Consider the following 16,988-nt stretch of genomic DNA (forward strand, 5'->3'; position numbering starts at 1 on the left):
GCCCTTTGATTTCAAAATTTAAGTAGAAACCTGCCATTGCATGACTGATGATTACATACATTTGGAAACATTTCAAGAATAATTGTATAGGCCAAAATGTAACTACATTCAGTAAAGGAGTATCATAACATGGTTATCCTATAAAGCTAATCTGCCTGGGAACCTTCCTCTGATAAATGCCCTCTCTGTAGGACAAGACACACTGAGTCAATTTTATGCTGAAGGGGCCATTGTACTTTTACTCTGTATTATTAATTCTCTTTTTGGTTTAGTTTATTACATTTGACATTTTTTCTAGTGTAGGAATTTTAGCTACATACCTATGTTATTATTTTTTTCACCAAATCCTTTTATATAAAAATTTTAAAAAACTGTTTTTAGCAATAGAATGAATTTAGAGAGAGAAGCTTTAAAAAACAATAACACACTCTCAAGGCATTTCTGTATGCTAGATTATTACTCTGTAGCTTTCAATAATTAGATTTCTAAAGAGCAAATTTAAAACAAAATACTTTTACTAGAGGGAAAATGTATTTAGAACACTTCAGGTCTTAGTTTTGCTTACAGATGTGCAAGGAATCTATTTTAAATATATAAACTATGTCTGATACTTATATACTGCATATTATTTAGTTTATCAGGGTTTCTAGTGGCAGCCTAAACTCAATATGAGGCTTCAGGGGTTTAATAATAATAATTTCATTTGGAAGCAGCTTGCCTTCTAAAAACCCTCTGGCCACTTAACAGAATGCAATAAAATGTAATTATAAAATAAAATATGTAGAATTCCTTCATATTTCCATACTTTCAGCATGTGGTTGTCTTTCTTTAATAATCTAAAAATAATAATAAAAAGACAGAGATGAGTAATACGGAAAAACCCCAGTTTGCTGTTTCACTATATAAAGTACTGACACATTCTTTCACAAATATTAAGAATGAGAATCAGAGGGACATATTAACATATACTAATAGTGGAAATCATCTGGCCACCTTTACTGGACCTTTGGAGTATATTCATAAATAGCTACAATGCTCATGTTTATCAAATGCATGTTACTGATACCTTGTATTTCTGAGAAGAAAAAAAAAAAAAGGAAAATTTTTTAATCCCTTGAAGGTACCAGTACAGTAACTATGTCAACTTTCAAAAAGAAGGAATGGCAGAAACCGGTTTGGCTCAGTGGATAGAGTGAAGGGTCTCAGGTTCGATTCCAGTCAAGGGCATGTACCTTGGTTGCTGGCACATCCCCAGGGGGTTGTACAGGAGGCCGCTGATTGATGTCTCTCTCATCGATGTTTCTAACTCTCTATCCTTCTCCCTTCTTCTCTGTAAAACATCAATACAATATATTTTTTTTAAAAAAAGAGGAGTGCACCAAGACTTTATCATCCAAGGAAAATAAGAAAAATGTCGAAAGTGATTATCTTAAAGGAAGAAAAAAATTAAGAAGTAATACAATGAATAATCCTCAATGAACCAAATCAAGGCTTGAAGTGGATTCCTTTGACTCTCCTGCCACTTGTGTGCTGCTGCTGAGCAGGCTGTTGGGAAGAGGAGAGAACAGAGCTCCCCTCCTTCGTCCCCTTCCGCCAGAGGACCTGGCTGTCAGTACCACTGCTCTCTCCGCTGGCACTCTGACAAGCCTGGGAACATCTTCCCTTTCGCTTCGTTCAGCTTTCTCAGTAGCCAAAGGGAAGTTTTACCAACTTCCTAACACTGGCTAATGTATTTTAACTGAACCTGCACAGGCCCCAGGCTCAGAGCCTCGGGCAGGGATCCCTTCTCACCAGTGTAATATCCACTTCATTGCAAGGTTAACAGGTTAACTGTCTATCTCTGGCAAACGATATGGGTTTTCCAGTTATGGCAGAGATAGAACATTTCCATTTAAATCAAAGTGATTTAAAGACAAATTGAGCAGATGTAAAGAAAACAGACATCAAATGACAGTACAAGGTGTGACCAAAACAGTGAACATGACTCCAGTTAGGGAACTGCTCCAGGGCTCAGCCTCAGGATGTGGAGTCTCGGACCTCAGGGTACTGAGCTTTGCTTCCAGCCTGCAGTGTGACCTGGGACAAGCCACATAACCTCTCTGTGCTTCACTGTCTGTACCTTTGGGACACTAGCTTGCTGAGGTCTCTTTAATGAAACAACACCTGGAGATGTTTTGCCCTCAGGAAGTACTAAAATTGCTCAGTAGAAATCTTTAGCTCCAAAATTCTTATTTCCTCTTTATTATCCATGTGATTGACAAGTGAAAATAATTGGAACATTGCTGCTGGCTGTAAGTAAGAAGGCTGGAGGCAGGCCAAGGATGGGGAGCTAGAAGTCCCCTAATGCACCCAGAACTGTGGGAGCTGAATCCCAGTGAGCACCCTTGTTTGCTAGCTGAGCAATCTTGGAACAGTTTGTGCACCTCTGGCCTCTCTGGACCTCAGACTTCTTGTCAGTGAAGAAGGATCAGGAAATAGAGCGTCTGAGTTGCCTACAAGGTCAAGAGGTTGATGCTTCTTTTGTGCCTGTTGGCTCAAACCTTGATGGGCTGTAATAACCCGTTTTTTCCTGATTCCCTTGTCAAGTTAGTGCGATGTCATGTATGGTAAAGTGTGTGAAAGCACCTTAACTTTTTAGGCATGTCATCTATTTTTAGTATTTATGATACCATTGCGATGTAATGTTACTACAAAACAGAAATTTCAATCCTAATTACTCTAGGATCTCTTGAAATAGGATGGGATTAGGCTCCCTTCTGCACCCTTGGAGGGCATCATAAATACCTGGAGATGTGTAATAACACAGGCATTGGGCCCAGGCAGGTATGGTTTTTAAAAAATGCCATGGGGCCAAAACTGGTTAGGCTCAGTGGATAGAGTGTTGGTCTGCAGACTGAAAGGTCCCAGGTTCAATTCCGGTCAATGGCATGTACCTTGGTTGCGGGCATATCCCCAGTAGGGGTTGTGCAAGAGGCAGCTGATCAATGATTCTCTCTCATCGATGTTTCTAACTCTATCCCTTTCTCTTCCTCTCTGTAAAAAATCAATAAAATATACTTAATAAAAAATGCCATGTGAATTTCTGATGTGGCATTGGTGTTGAGAAGCAATCATAGAGCCTTTTTATATATCGGAAATATTTGATTCCAGCAATTTCCTTGTAGGCTTTGGAGTTCTTTTGTCACTTCTGAAATCTTGGGCAAGTTATTTAATCTCTCAACACTGTTTCCTCCCTCTAACGTGGGAATAGTGACATTTCTCTTTCAAGTTTCTGTAAGAAGTAAAGGCGATGTTGGCTGTTGTGTTTTGTAAGGTGTGTGCCATGTAGCAAATGCTGTAGCAACTATTGTTCTTGGTTGGGGAAGCCCTGAGCCCACAGAACAAAGAGGACCAAGCAGGTTGTGTGTGTCCCTGACCACAAAGATAGTAAGTTTAAAGACCTTTCACAATTTCCTCCTAATCTTCGCTGAAATTTGTCTGGCTGCCTTCATTCTGGTCATATCATTAGATTTAGTGTAAAATTGGACATGTTTTATTTAAAAAATTAGTTAAATGGATGATCGTTATGATTTGGGTTTTAATTGAGTCCTTGGGGCAATATTTGCTGATAAAGAAATATTAGGTAATTTTAAAGACTTATCAGGAAGATTAAAATATTAATGTTTCTCTATTTCAAATTTATATCTTCCTAATTATAATTATCTGTCTTTTCCTTTCTATTACTTATAATTTTAAATTTATAGCACAAGTTTCATAGAAATGTGTGTGTGTTTTAATTTGATTGAATGTTTTTAGGTCAGGAACGTGATCATTTTTTTTAAAATAAAGATTTATGTGAATGTCTGAAATTGATACCAGCAAGATAACTGGCACCTAATTTAAATGTAGCTTTCAGAATATACAGCCTTTCTCCCAGGACAGTGATGGGACAAGGCTTAGCACTCTAGTGTAAGTCAGGTGAAAGGCATTGTTTTTTGTGTGAACGAGTTAAAATGCTACTTTATTGAAGACTATTTATGATGTGATTAAAATTCTAGACAAAAATGTTTATCTCCAGAAAGTCATTTTTGTCACTTGTTATTGCTTCATTCAAGTTTATTTAAGGCACTTAAATATTATTTTGAGGTTTTATCCTGAAAATATTTTCTTACCAGCACTCAATCACTGTTAACACTGCTGCCGTCTCCCCAACCCTCTCCACCCCCAGCCCTTTTCCTTTGGCTTCTGAAACTTTACACAAGGACAAACAAAATTAAAATGATGCATAAGCATAAAGCTGTAATTATTTTCACCTATATCTAAACAACATGAAAATATGAATCATGGCTGGGTGATTTTCCCGGAATTTGAAAGGTTTCTTTTAAATGGTTTAGCTTAAAATAAGGCGTTGCATATAGAAAGTCAATTTACAGGGATGTCATATGTGGTGGGCCCTGGAGGTGTGGGTCCAGAGGGCAGTGAAGGTGAGAGTCCGGGGAGCTGTGTGGCCACCCCCTCCAGTGCTGGGCATCAGGGGTACCTCGGCCTGTGTTTGCCCCTTGGTGTCACCAGTACAGCTGTTGGGCGCCGCTGGTGCTGATTCTTTCCTGCAAGACACAGGACCGGTGGTAACCACATGCCCGACTCGCTTAAGGCCAGGAGCTCCATTTGTGCTCCAGAAGCTGTGATACCAACTCCTGGACCACAGCGCTGCCTCGCAGAGCCCATGGCGCCTTGAAGAAGCAGAAGAGCAGCCACAGAACAGGGTGAAAGCCCCGCGGCTCTGGGTCCGAGTGGGTGAGAAGGAGTGAGGCCTAGCAGGTGTGTGAGCACCAGCGTGTTGGTGCCGCCAGCATCTGCTCTGATCCGCTGCTTGCCTACTGTCGCCCACGCCCGGCACCTGCCTGATGGCCATGCAGTGAGGGCTCCTCTCCTTGGAGTGCATAGGCACTGCCTGCTCTGGGCCACCTTCATGAGCGGAACTGCAGCGGCGCTGACGGGTTCTGCCTGCCATTGCTGCCCAGGTGGTCGGAGCTCAGATGAGCAAGGTCTTCAAGCTGGAGGTGATGAGGCAGTCAGCAAGCACGGACTTGACCTTGGCCTGGCCTGACCTGAAGTCCTTTCTGCCCTCTAAGGCGCTGCAGGGCCACGCAAGCTCCAGTGTACTAAAGTGTCCTGCAGGGACAAGGAGGAAGGCACAGCCCTCTGAGATGCTGGCAGGTGGAGAGCAGCGTGGAGGGTGACCCCTCCAGACCCAGCGGGACGGTACCGTACGGTACCCAGTGGGTTCTCAGCGTGTCCCTGAGGCCTGGGCCAGTTTGCAGAAGCCTCCACGGCCGTCACAGCACAGTGACTCTGTCCAGCCTGCAGGGAATAGGAGTCGTGGATGTCCCTGCGGACCTGCTCCTGCGGCTGCGTGCGCTCCGTTAGCTGTGACCCGCTCTGGGATGTAGAACGAGGGCCTTGGGCTCCGGGCCCCCATGGGCGGCCCCAGCTCCTCCGCAGCCCAAATCCAGCCCCTGCTCGTCGCATGGCCTCAGCCAGGTTCCACCACAACGTGTCCCAGCTGGCAAACAGGAAGCTGTCTAGCAACTCCATGGGCAGCAGTGCGCAGGGTGCAACCGCCTGCGTCAGTGAGCAGTAACAGTGGGCCTTCTTGCAACCCATGCGCAGGGCGGGGCGGCGGGGGGCAGAAGCCTTTGTTGCATGACCCAGGGAGGGGGGGAGCAGGCCCCTAAGCGGAGCACCTGCCTGTCGGGCAGTCCAGAAGGCGAAGCCGGGGCCAGGAGTGCGCCTTGAGGACTGTTCTCGCCGCAGGCTCTTGTCCTCCGGTACTCGATGGCCTCAGAGGCATGGACCACATGGGGACCTTTGACCGTGGACTGGGCTGGGGACCCATGAGGCGAGCTGAGCAGCGTGGGTTCAGAAGGTGGAGCCTCTATGGATCACTTCACACTGAGGTACCCAAAGAGCCCTGAGGGACTGATATTTTGGTAGAGGTGCCAGGATGCATGCACCCTTGTAGTGGATTTCCCTGTTTTTTCCTAATAGAATCCTATTTAGGAAAACTCAGAGATATTGTGGGCTGAATATTGAGTAAGCAACTACTTACCTACCCTAGGGTTATAGGAAGATAACTCCAGCCCCAGAACTAGGGCTCCATCCATTCTCATGTGAAAAGACTAAAAATCAACAATCCAAAACAAGTCATAACCCCGGTGCAATCGCTACTGGGCAGGAACGGTTTCCCACGGCATCTGGAAGCTTCCACAGTTATCACCTTCGCCCAGCCTCGCGGTGCTGTGCTGCTGTGTGAGTCGGGCAGCTTTCTGTGGGCTTGTATGTGCTCAGAAGGCAAATTCCTGTAAACAAAGGAAAACCTGTAAACAACTCCTGCACATCCCAGAAAACCTGATACATTTCCCTAGCACCACTGGAATGCTAAGCGTTGTCTCTGCCCTTTTACTTGCAGCTGGTTATCCCAATCTATACAGTCCTCTGTCACCTGCGCTGCTCAATATATTTTTTTTTTTCTGAGAAACATCTCCTTGTCAGAATGTAGGCTCAGTTGCAGCAAAAATCAATTTTACATATTGATCAGAATTTGTCAGCATATCCTCTCTAGCATACCAGTTCACAGCATATCAGTTTGCCCTGCCTCACTGGCCAGGACCCCATGACCAGCTCCTGAAAAGTGAAGGGGATGGGTGGGTGGGTAGGTGAGTAAACGAATGAATTTGTTTCTAAAGAAAATTCAGAATAATGATCTCCAATTTGTCCACATCCTAATTCCTGGTCCCTGTCGGGGTTGCCTCACATGGTAGAAGGGCCTCTGCAGCTGGGATTACATTAACGGCTTTGGGTTGGGGGATTAGCCTGGATCCTCTGGGCGGACCCAGCATCACTATGGGATTTTGTAAGAGGGGAGCAGGAGAGAGAGCATCAGAGAAGGGAGAAAGAGATGTGACAACAGAGGCAGAGATTGGAGTGAAGCACGTTGAGGTCGCTGGAAGGGGCCACAAACCCAGGAATCCAGGCAGCCATGAGCAGCTGAAAAAGACATGGCAACAGACTCTGCGCTTAGAACTTCCAGAAGGAACCAGCCCGGCTGCACCTTGGATCTCATCAGTGAAACCAACCTCAGACTGGTCTCCAGAACTGTAAGAGAACTCATTTGTGTTACTTTAAGCCATTAAATTCATAGTAACTTGTTAACTCAGCAATAGGAAATTAAGAAGCTTTTAAAAAAATTTTATTGGGTGACATTAGTCAACATGAGCAAATAGGTTACATGTGTGGATTACTAATTTACAACATCTATATATAGGACTATGTGCCCACCACCCAGAGTCAGATCTTCTCCTGTCACCTCATATAGGACCCCTTTCTTCCCCCTCTTTCCTTCCTCTGGCAACTACCATGCTGCTGTTTGTGTACTTAAGTTTTAATTTTATATTCCACACTAGAGGCCCGTTGCACGAAATTCATGCATAGGTAGGCCTGGTTGGCAATCGGTTGACCTCTGGGGTGACTGGTGGGGCGATTGGGGGGCCCCTCCACTGGCACTGGCCTTGGCTGGCCTGAAACCTGCAGGCTGGGGGAAGCTCCTGCATTGAGCGTCTGCCCCCTGGTGGTCAGTGCAGGTCATAGTAACCAGTCTTTTGTCTTTTGGCCAATTTGCATATTAGACTTTTATTTTATAGGATATGAGTTAAATCATATAGTCCTTAGCTTTCTCTGTTTGACTTATTTCACTTTGCAAAAATATGCTTTTACAATATCAGTTAATAAGCACTGAAGTCAGACTGGACTACAGTTAATGGTCTGAGAATCTGACGCTTCCCTTGCCACGTCACATGGTCAGGATGCCAGTCACTATGGTCTTGACTCTCCTAATGAGGTATGTGTGTTGCAACAAGGCCCAAAGGAACAAGGACTCAAATAGAATTTGCTTGACCTTCTTCCTTATTTTTCTTTGTGTGTGTGTGTGTGTGTGTGTGTGTGTGGTGTGTTTTTTAAGCAATTGGATTTTTCCTGTGAAGGAACATTTCCCTCTCCCATACCTTTCCTGCAACTTTCCCCACATTTTCCTCTGATTTCTATTTTACTCTTGACTCAGTGCTATTACTTTCAAAGAAGAAAAATGAAACTGTCTGAAATGGAGCTGGACTTTGTTGTTGCCAGTTCTTTCTTTTAACTTTCAAGGAGAAGGGCAGGCACTCTGCTCCTTCCTGTGATTGGGGGGAGGGCGTTATTGCCAGCATCTCTCATGGCTGCATTGTCTCAATCGTTGGGCTTCATAGTTGCCAAAAATGGAGTCTAGGACTGGGACTTCCCAGGATTAAGGGTGTGTAGCACCTGTGTAACTTGGGTTCTTTCTCTTCAGTGTTCGTTGTCATACAGGCGTAGTGATTTGTTAATAGAAAAATAATATCATTTTTGTAATATTTACATGAGCAACATTTTTATGAGATTTCCCCTCATACAAACTGCATGCTGGTAGCTTTGTTGTAGTTAACTACTGCAGTTTCCATTAAATTTGGTTGTGGATGGAATTCACTTTGAATAGTAAGCAATAGAAAAATCTAAGAAGTAACAGAGGCATTTTAACAGGCCATTAGATAAAGGGATTGTTTCATTTTGTTGATGCTTTTCACGTTTATTAGTTATAAAGATTACAAATGCCAGTGCCTGGATAATAGAATCCTCTGGAAAGTTTAGTTATGCGTATATTTGTTATGGGGATTGATTTTCAAAGGTGCTTAACTAGACTTTGTTTTATGGGTCTTCATACATACCTGTAAGGAAAAAGAAAAACACTTTAAATTGATAAAAGCTACCTATAAGTTTTTTAAATATAAAGCTGAGTAACAAATTGAATCTGAGTATCTAAGAATATATCTTATTCACATAATATTTGACATGCTGCCAAAATTTATTATTATTAGATTCCTGTACAGCTGTTGTTTATACATTTTATTGTGAGTAAGAATGATTTGGAGCTATTTAATAAAATATTAGTTCTTGGACCCCTTAACTCTGAGATTTTGTTTCAATCAATTAAGAGTAGAGTCCAGATTCTCTATTGTTAGCAAGTATTACAAATAATTCAAAAACCCGTGGAATATATATATATATATATATATATATATATATATATATATGGAGAAAATTTGCTATATATAGTCCATTAATAATGCAGACAGTTGAGTGTGTGTTATTAAATTGTTTTAAGAAATTCCTTAAAATCTTTTCAAGTCTTTTCGAAAAAACAGTTGTCAGAAGTACTTTGCTGTGTGTAAGATATGCCTTGCTAAGTTATAGAACACCCTTAAAGAGGTGAATCTGTTTGGAGTGAGGTTCTGCGTGTCACTCAAAATTGTAGCGAGGCAAACGGCGTCCTTTAGATGTGTCTGTAATGCATTTAGCTCTGCGACAAGGAAGCTGGTACACATATCCATAGGCATGCTGACTGAGAAACAGCGCTGGCTGCCGTAGCTGGATCTGCATGCTCTGTGCATTTCGTAGTTTGCGTTATTTGCTTATGCACTTGTCCTAAACACTTAATGAATTGTCTCTAAGGCTTTAATTTTCAGCCAATCCTAAGTTTATTACTAAAGTTTATCAAGCAATAAGCACACTATTGCACTTATACTGTCATGTTTTTATAAAGCAGTTTATAAAAGGTGACATCTGGCAAAGAGGCAGATCTATAAAAATCATGCTGGTGTCTGTAGTGTCATTTTTCCTGCCACACTCCCAGAAAGAGTAATATTATTTTGACATGCACATACATCCCCACTGTCAAGTTTCTATTTTTATCGTTGGCTTACTGCACATATCCTTAAGCTATACAAAACCTTTGGGCTAATGCAAAAAGTGACATTTCTGCATATTTATTACAATGCTATTTTGGAAGTTGACTTTGCCTGATAGGATTTTCCCAAGAACAATGTCATCGTCCTGACAGTAGACATTGTTGAGAACAATACTATTGCACAGTTAGTCAGAAAAGGTCAAATATGGAAGGAAGAGTCATAAATAGCTTAATTCAATGTGGGGCATGCTTATTTCTCAATATTTGCTCCTATAAGGAGAGAAAAAAATCTATGTGTGGCATAATCTGGTGAATAGTCCCATAAGCAGCCAGAATGTGCACTAATGCTTTAGTCAACACCCTGCCCTGTGACCAGCAAGCCTATTCCTGGTTTATACTCCAGAGCTGTGGTCGGCAAACTGCGGCTTGTGAGCCACATGCAGCTCTTTGGCCCCTTGAGTGTGGTTCTTCCACAAAATACCATGGCCTGGGCGAGTCTATTTTGAAGAAGTGGCGTTAGAAGAAGTTTAAGTTTAAAAATTTTGGCTCTCAAAAAAAAATTTTTTTCAATTTTTGTACTGTTGATATTTGGCTCTATTGACTAATGAGTTTGCTGACCACTGCCCCAGAGAAATGAGTACATTTGTCCACCAGAAAAACGACACAAGAATGTTCATAAAGCTTTATTACAAAGTGCCAAACTAGAAGCAACCCAAGTATCTATGAACCACTGAATGGATAGATGTGGTAGACTTGTAAAATGGGCTCTTTCACAGCATTGAAAACATACCATCTACCACCCTGTGCAGCAAGATGGGCGAGTTCACAGGCAGCTGAACAAGGAAGCTGAATATGAAAGAGGTCATACTGTCTGATGTGCAGGGTTGTAAAATTTAAGAACTGACTTACTAACCTAGATAGTTTGATGATAGAAGTTAGAATTGTGGTTACCTGTGTGTGTTAGACTGGGAAGTTTATTGAGGATAGTGCCTGGAATAGGCCGGAGGGAATCTTCCAGACTGTGGGTCACAGTCTGGCTTGTGGTTACATATGTGTGCTCATATGCAAAAATACAGAATGGTACACAAATGATTACTGTACCTTCTGTTCACCTATTGCTGTGCAATGAGCTACTTCAAAATGTAATAACTGAAGACAGTTATTGTTGTTATACTTCACAACGTGGGGGTTAGGGATTTATATGGGGCACTCATGGTAGGGATGACTTCTTATCTCAATTCAATAATGTCTGGAGCCCTGGCTGGGATGGCTCAATGTCTGGCAACTCTACATGGTGGTCTGGCATGGTTATGTGGGGCTTCCTTGCAGCATGTTGGCCTCAACATAGTCAGATTTCTCACCTTAGAATGTTTCATGTCTTTAAGAGCTAGTGGTTTTTAAATTTTAAAAATGTATTTATGAGAGAGAGAGAGAGAGAGAGAGAGAGAGAGAGAGAGAGAGAGAGAGAGAGAGAGATTGAGATTGATTTGTTGTCCCCCTTATTTATGCATTCGTTGGTTGTTTCTTCTAAGTGCCTTTACTGGAGTAGGAGGGGGATCAAACCTGCAACCTTGGTGTATCAGGACAAGGCTCTAACCAACTGAGCTACTTGGCCAGGGCAAGATCAGTGTTTCAGGGTAGTTAGTGGAAACACTAGTTTGTCAAGACCTGGAAATGATAAAATCTGCTGAGTTCTGTGGGTGAAAATACTCACTGATCGCTCCACACCCTGGGAGAGTCCCCCACCTCCCAATAGTACGCATGTTACATCTTGTGTGACCATCTGCGTTTTGCCACACCATGTAGATGTTATGTCTCCATTTAAAAGGGTTTTAAAATTAAAATCAGTCATATGACTCTCAGACCTTTCTTCCCTGTTGGAGGAAATTGTGAAATCGAATCTATTGTAGTTCGGAAAAACACAACAGAAGAAATCATTGAGATCATTTCCACCAGGTCATACTTCGCCACTCCGTTTCTTTTTGAGGTTGCAAAATGTGTGACTGTCTTATTTTATTTGGAGTTTCTGGACTTTGAGTTTTATTTTTCCCAGGCTTGGGTGCACTTAGTCTTTTATTTCATCATTCACAGCCTAGAGTTGCCTGTCAGACTGAAGTCAGGTAAGGCTTCGGATACAACTGAAATCCTCAGCTCCCTTTGATTTGTGGATAATGAAATTGCCCTCTTATAGTCAAAGTATGATGGTTTTTTTTAAAAAAGAAATCCCTATATATCTTTTTAGTCATCTATCAAAAATAGTTGCCCAACAGGCCTCTTGGTAAACCCTTTTTAAGAGACCAGAGCAGGACATAGCATTTATGCAGTGAGGCTTTATATGAGATGGACTGGAAATGTTTACTTGAGCTGAATAAAGCTGTGTGAAGGCAGAGCCTTTTAAACTGGTTTCTATCTGGCGTCTGCTGAGGTAGATGGCTTGGGAAGATAGTGTGTGCACACAAAATGCTGTGTTATCAAACATACTGAAAGGTTTCAATGCCAGCACCCAAAAATCTTAGCGACATAGTTATTGCACTAACACTGAGCATATCTTGGGTCAAGAGCAGCACTTCAGTAAGATCTTTACATAACATTGTACAGCCCAGCTGGAGTGACTCAGCTGTTGAACGTTGACCTATGAACCAGGAGGTCATGGTTGATTCCCAGTCAAGGCACATGCCCAGGTAGCAGGCTGGATCCCCTGTGTGGGGTGTGCAGGGAATGGCCAATTAGTGGTTCTTGTTTCTATCCCTCTTCCTTTCTCTCTGAAATCAATAAAAATATTTTAAAAATGTTAACATTGTGCATCTCATTTAAGAACTTTTGGGGCCATATCTCAATCTTGTGCCAGTAACTTCAAAATCCATTTTATAGAGTCAAGAATAGAAAGATCTAATCTTCTTCTCCAAAATTTTCTTTCTGATTAATTGCAAAAAGCTCTTCTTTTGCCCACCCCCTCTGAGAACCAGGCAGGATTTATGCAGTAATCCCACATCACCATAATTTCAAGACTCTGCTTCCATTTGTCATTTAAAGAGTTTTGTGGCATATAAAGCCATCAGCCCAGCCCCACGGCAGTATCACTTTGTCAAAAGAGACTTGTTTGCATTTTATGTGACAACCTATTTGAATAAAGTGCCAGGGTTTGAACTAAATATAACACATGGAATCTAAGTTATAGATGATGGGTTCTTGTTTGTAGCTCACACTCTTTCTCACCAGCCTTCTACTCAGCCTCCCTGATCTAAGTCAACTATTTTTTAAGAGCTCCCCTTCATTCAGAGAATGGAAATGTCACTTGAGCCACTGCAGAAGGCACATGATCCTAGGGATTTTGCTTTTGACACCAATTCCTAACTCCTGACATTATAGACAGTTTATAAGTCAGTGCCAAGGAAGGTGCGAATATACATATATGTATATGTATTTGTATAAATGTGGTGTCTGAAGCATGTGTATATGAGAATAAACTGTGAGTCAGTGAATCTTATGGAAGCATGGCCAGAATTGGCTGGATCTAATCAGTATCCCTCCACTCTCCATCAATATGAGCTTGGACAAAATAAGATGTTTGAATCTGTTTGTTCATCTGTAATTTGTCCCAAAGTGCAGCATTATTGATGCATTGGGTTTCCTATGTGGCATATCATGAATACCAGGAAATCCCAATATTCTTTGGACTATCATAGTTAGCACATTGTCTCTGCTATGACTTGAGCTGATTTCTCCATGGAAAGTTCTCTTTCTTTGCTTATCTCTTAATAATTTAAACATTCCCATTCTGGCCATGTGGTTTTAGTTGGTTGGAGGGCCACTGTCCATTTAGCAAAAGGTTATGGGTTCCTTCCCAATTAAGGCACATACCCGGGTTATGGGCTTGATCCCCAGTACGGGGCATGCAGGAGGCAGCCAATCAATGTTTCTCTTTCAGCACTGATGTTTCTATCCCTCTCTTTCTCCCTTCCTCTCTTTGAAATCAATAAAAACATAAATAATAATAATGATTTAAATATTTCCAAGAGTTGTTGTCCATATTCCAACTGTTAGTGAATTTTGCTAACTTCATGTAGCTATCTTTCCCAATACATTAGGTCCTTATTTGGACATGGTGTTTTCATCATGCTGCTCAAAGGTCCACGGGCTGCCACCAGCAGCTTCGAGGTCCCCACAAGCCTGTCCAGAGTACGGAATCTGAGGTCCTGTCCAGGCCTATTGAATTAGAAACTGCGTTTCAACCTCCATTTGTTTTCACACAAAAGATGAGGTGCTTTTCCAATAGAATGACTACTGGGTTTTCACTTGGGAGACTACGTTCTCATGGAATTTTTAAAAGGCTTTTTACTATTGCCTTAGTAAGAAATACATTTTACATCATTTCCCCATAGAGGGGAACATGCACACTGATAAACACATGTAATTAAAACCAAAGTTTTATCCAAACATTATTTACCCATGCTGTATGCTAAGTACTCAGAATTTTATTTTTGTTTGTTTTTAATTTAAAACATGCCAGCCATGGCCCTTTAAATCAATTTTATAAAGATCTGTTGTGTTATGTGACCTTGAGGAAGTCAATTTTTCCTTCCTAGGCCCTAATTTTCTCAACTGTAAAAACATATGTGTTTGACCCATTGATTTCAAATTTCTCTCAGCTTGAATTCTGAGATGTTCTTTGGAATGTGAAAATCCACCCAACCATATTTAAGAAAGGGCATGTTTGTTGGTTATTGAACGTGTTGTTTTTACTTTTTTCATTTTTTATTAAGGTATTTAATGTGTACATATGTTACCATTGCCCACCCCCCCACTCTCATACATGCCCTCACCCCCAGAGTTTTGCATCCATTGGCTAGAACATGTTGCTTTTTAATTCAAATTCTTTATTTTTGAAAATATTACATATGTCTCCTTTTCCCCCAATTGACCTCTCCACAGAAGTTCCCCAACCCCCAAGCACGTGAACCTACCCCCCATCTGTGTCCTTTGGAAATGCTTATATGCAAATTTTGAGGCTCAACAGTCTGTTGGATGCTTCTATGTCTCTGGATCTATTTTAGTTCATCTGTTTATGCTATTAGTTATATTCCACAAATGAGTGAGATCACGTGATATTTTACCGAGCTGCCCTGAAGGAGCACATGCAAACATGGTGGCTCACAGAACAAATCTTCTGCACAGTGCAAGCTACAGTTCAGAGCGGTGGATGCCTAGACAGTGACCAATTCTGTGCATCCTAAACACATGTCATTCTTTAACACAAAACACACTGTAGGCTTTTGAAATGTGCATACTTTGTCAGTAACTAAAGCATAATGAACTGAATCCTTTCCCTGTCTAATACGTGGCAATCCGAATATCAGCAGCCTTCTGCTTAGAAAGAAATGATAGTGACTACATAGTGGAGAAACCTGGCTGTCTTGACCAGTGATCAAAACTGAAATCAACAGTGAGGGGTACCTGGACGTTGTGTGTCTCATGATGTGCTGACCCAAGAGGACACACATAGCCAACATGGTCTGTGGGCCAGGAATACATACCATGGATCTAATATTTAGGGCATTGAGTTAATTGACAAAACTGCAACACAGAAGATGATAGATTAGGTAAAACATCAAACCAATGTTACATTTCCTGAAGTTGGTTACTGTACTGTGATGATAAGAGGCTATTTATTTTTAAGAAATAGAGTGAATGCAACTTATTTCCAAAATGGCAGGACACAGCACGTATATGGAGGAGAGAATGCAAATTATAAGTGGGGGGAAATTTTAACAGTAGATGAACCTGAGGGGGTACACGGATGCTCTTTGTACCATTCTACTTCTTGGACTTGTGGATGAGTTTGAAATGAATTTCAAATTAAAAGTTAAACAGTGAGCCCTTTGCTTTCTTTCTTCTAATCAGCCTGTCTTTTGCCAGGATGCCTGGGTGCTTTCCCCTGGGTATTGAGCCCATATGCGGCCAAACGTGGTGGATCTGGAGGCTCCCATGTCCCCTGTATTTCCAAGAGATGTTGCCTCTCTCAAGGGTTGACAGAAGAGGTCTAGAGTGTCTACCTCCTGCCCCTGCCCTTGACCCTCAGGCATTGTGGTCTGTTATTCTATCAGTACCTCCTCCGGTTTAGGGCTTGAGTATATTACTGATTGGCCAGCACCTTTGTTTCTTTTGGTCTTTGTCACCTGATCTTTGGCTGGCCTTGATTTCTACCTATTCTTATCCTGTTTCTTGCCCCGGTGAACTAAACTCTCACACCCTAGGCACCTACCCGTCTCTTTAAGAGATAATCCACTTTATTTTGATCTTGAAGAACACTCCAGGATCCTCTTTTGAAAACCACTAGCAGAGACTCAGATGTCAACAGATGTTTGGACATACCAAGGAGTCCAGAGCCTTTGAATTATAGGTTTCAGGCTCTACTGAAACCAGGAATTCACAAAATACCTTTGAGAAAATAAGAAGCCCTGATCTCCCTTCCCTGTGTTGGGGGATGCCGAGGGAGTAGATAAAGTGGTTCTTCCTGGCCTCTCTGCTCTGCTGCAGGGCCACATGACTGGATTCCAGAGCAGAGGCTGCTCCGTGTTGTTAATTATCCTCTGAAGACATGCCCTTGTCTTCAAGGCATTGCAGTTCATGATGAGCTAAGCACTTGAACGTGAGATCTACTGAGAGCTTCTGTGATTAAGAGCATTCAAAGATGTTTAGTAAGTGATGTGAGGCAGGAATCTGGGGAGCCAAGAGACCAGTGGCTGTGGGGGTAACAGGAACTTATGGAAGAAGTTGGAAAGCACTGGAGATGTTTTATAGTATCGTAGAAGGAGCCCCCAAGGGTTCTACAGTGGGAAAAAAAAAAACAAAAAAAAAAACCACACACACACACACACAAAACACACACACACACACAAAAACAGCATAAGCAGGAAAGACTAGCCACTGAGGCACAGGATATCAGGTGATGAGTGAAAAATAAGACCTCAGGGTCTGAGGGGTGAGTGGAGAGGGCCCAAGGCTTGGGCTTGAGGCTGTATTTTCATGAAACCCTCAATTTGGATTTTATAAATTATATCCAAAAAGGCAGAGTTAAGGAAGTGTTCCAACAGAAATGCCAACGCCCTCTGGCACACCACCTGACCACTCACCTGCCATGCACTTTGAATCTTTTTAAAATAGGTTTGTTATTATCTTACAACTGTCTTAG

The 16,988-nt window shown here is 42.0% G+C and overlaps 1 pseudogene; it reads right to left on the bottom strand.

The window, feature by feature from the left end:
* Positions 1-4,417: 4,417 nt before the first annotated feature.
* LOC118715726 lies at positions 4,418-5,461 on the bottom strand (annotated as a pseudogene).
* Between the last annotated feature and the right edge of the window lie 11,527 nt (positions 5,462-16,988).

The sequence above is a fragment of the Pipistrellus kuhlii genome, unplaced genomic scaffold (genome assembly GCF_014108245.1).
Source record: "Pipistrellus kuhlii isolate mPipKuh1 unplaced genomic scaffold, mPipKuh1.p scaffold_m20_p_11, whole genome shotgun sequence".
NCBI lineage: Eukaryota > Metazoa > Chordata > Mammalia > Chiroptera > Vespertilionidae > Pipistrellus > Pipistrellus kuhlii.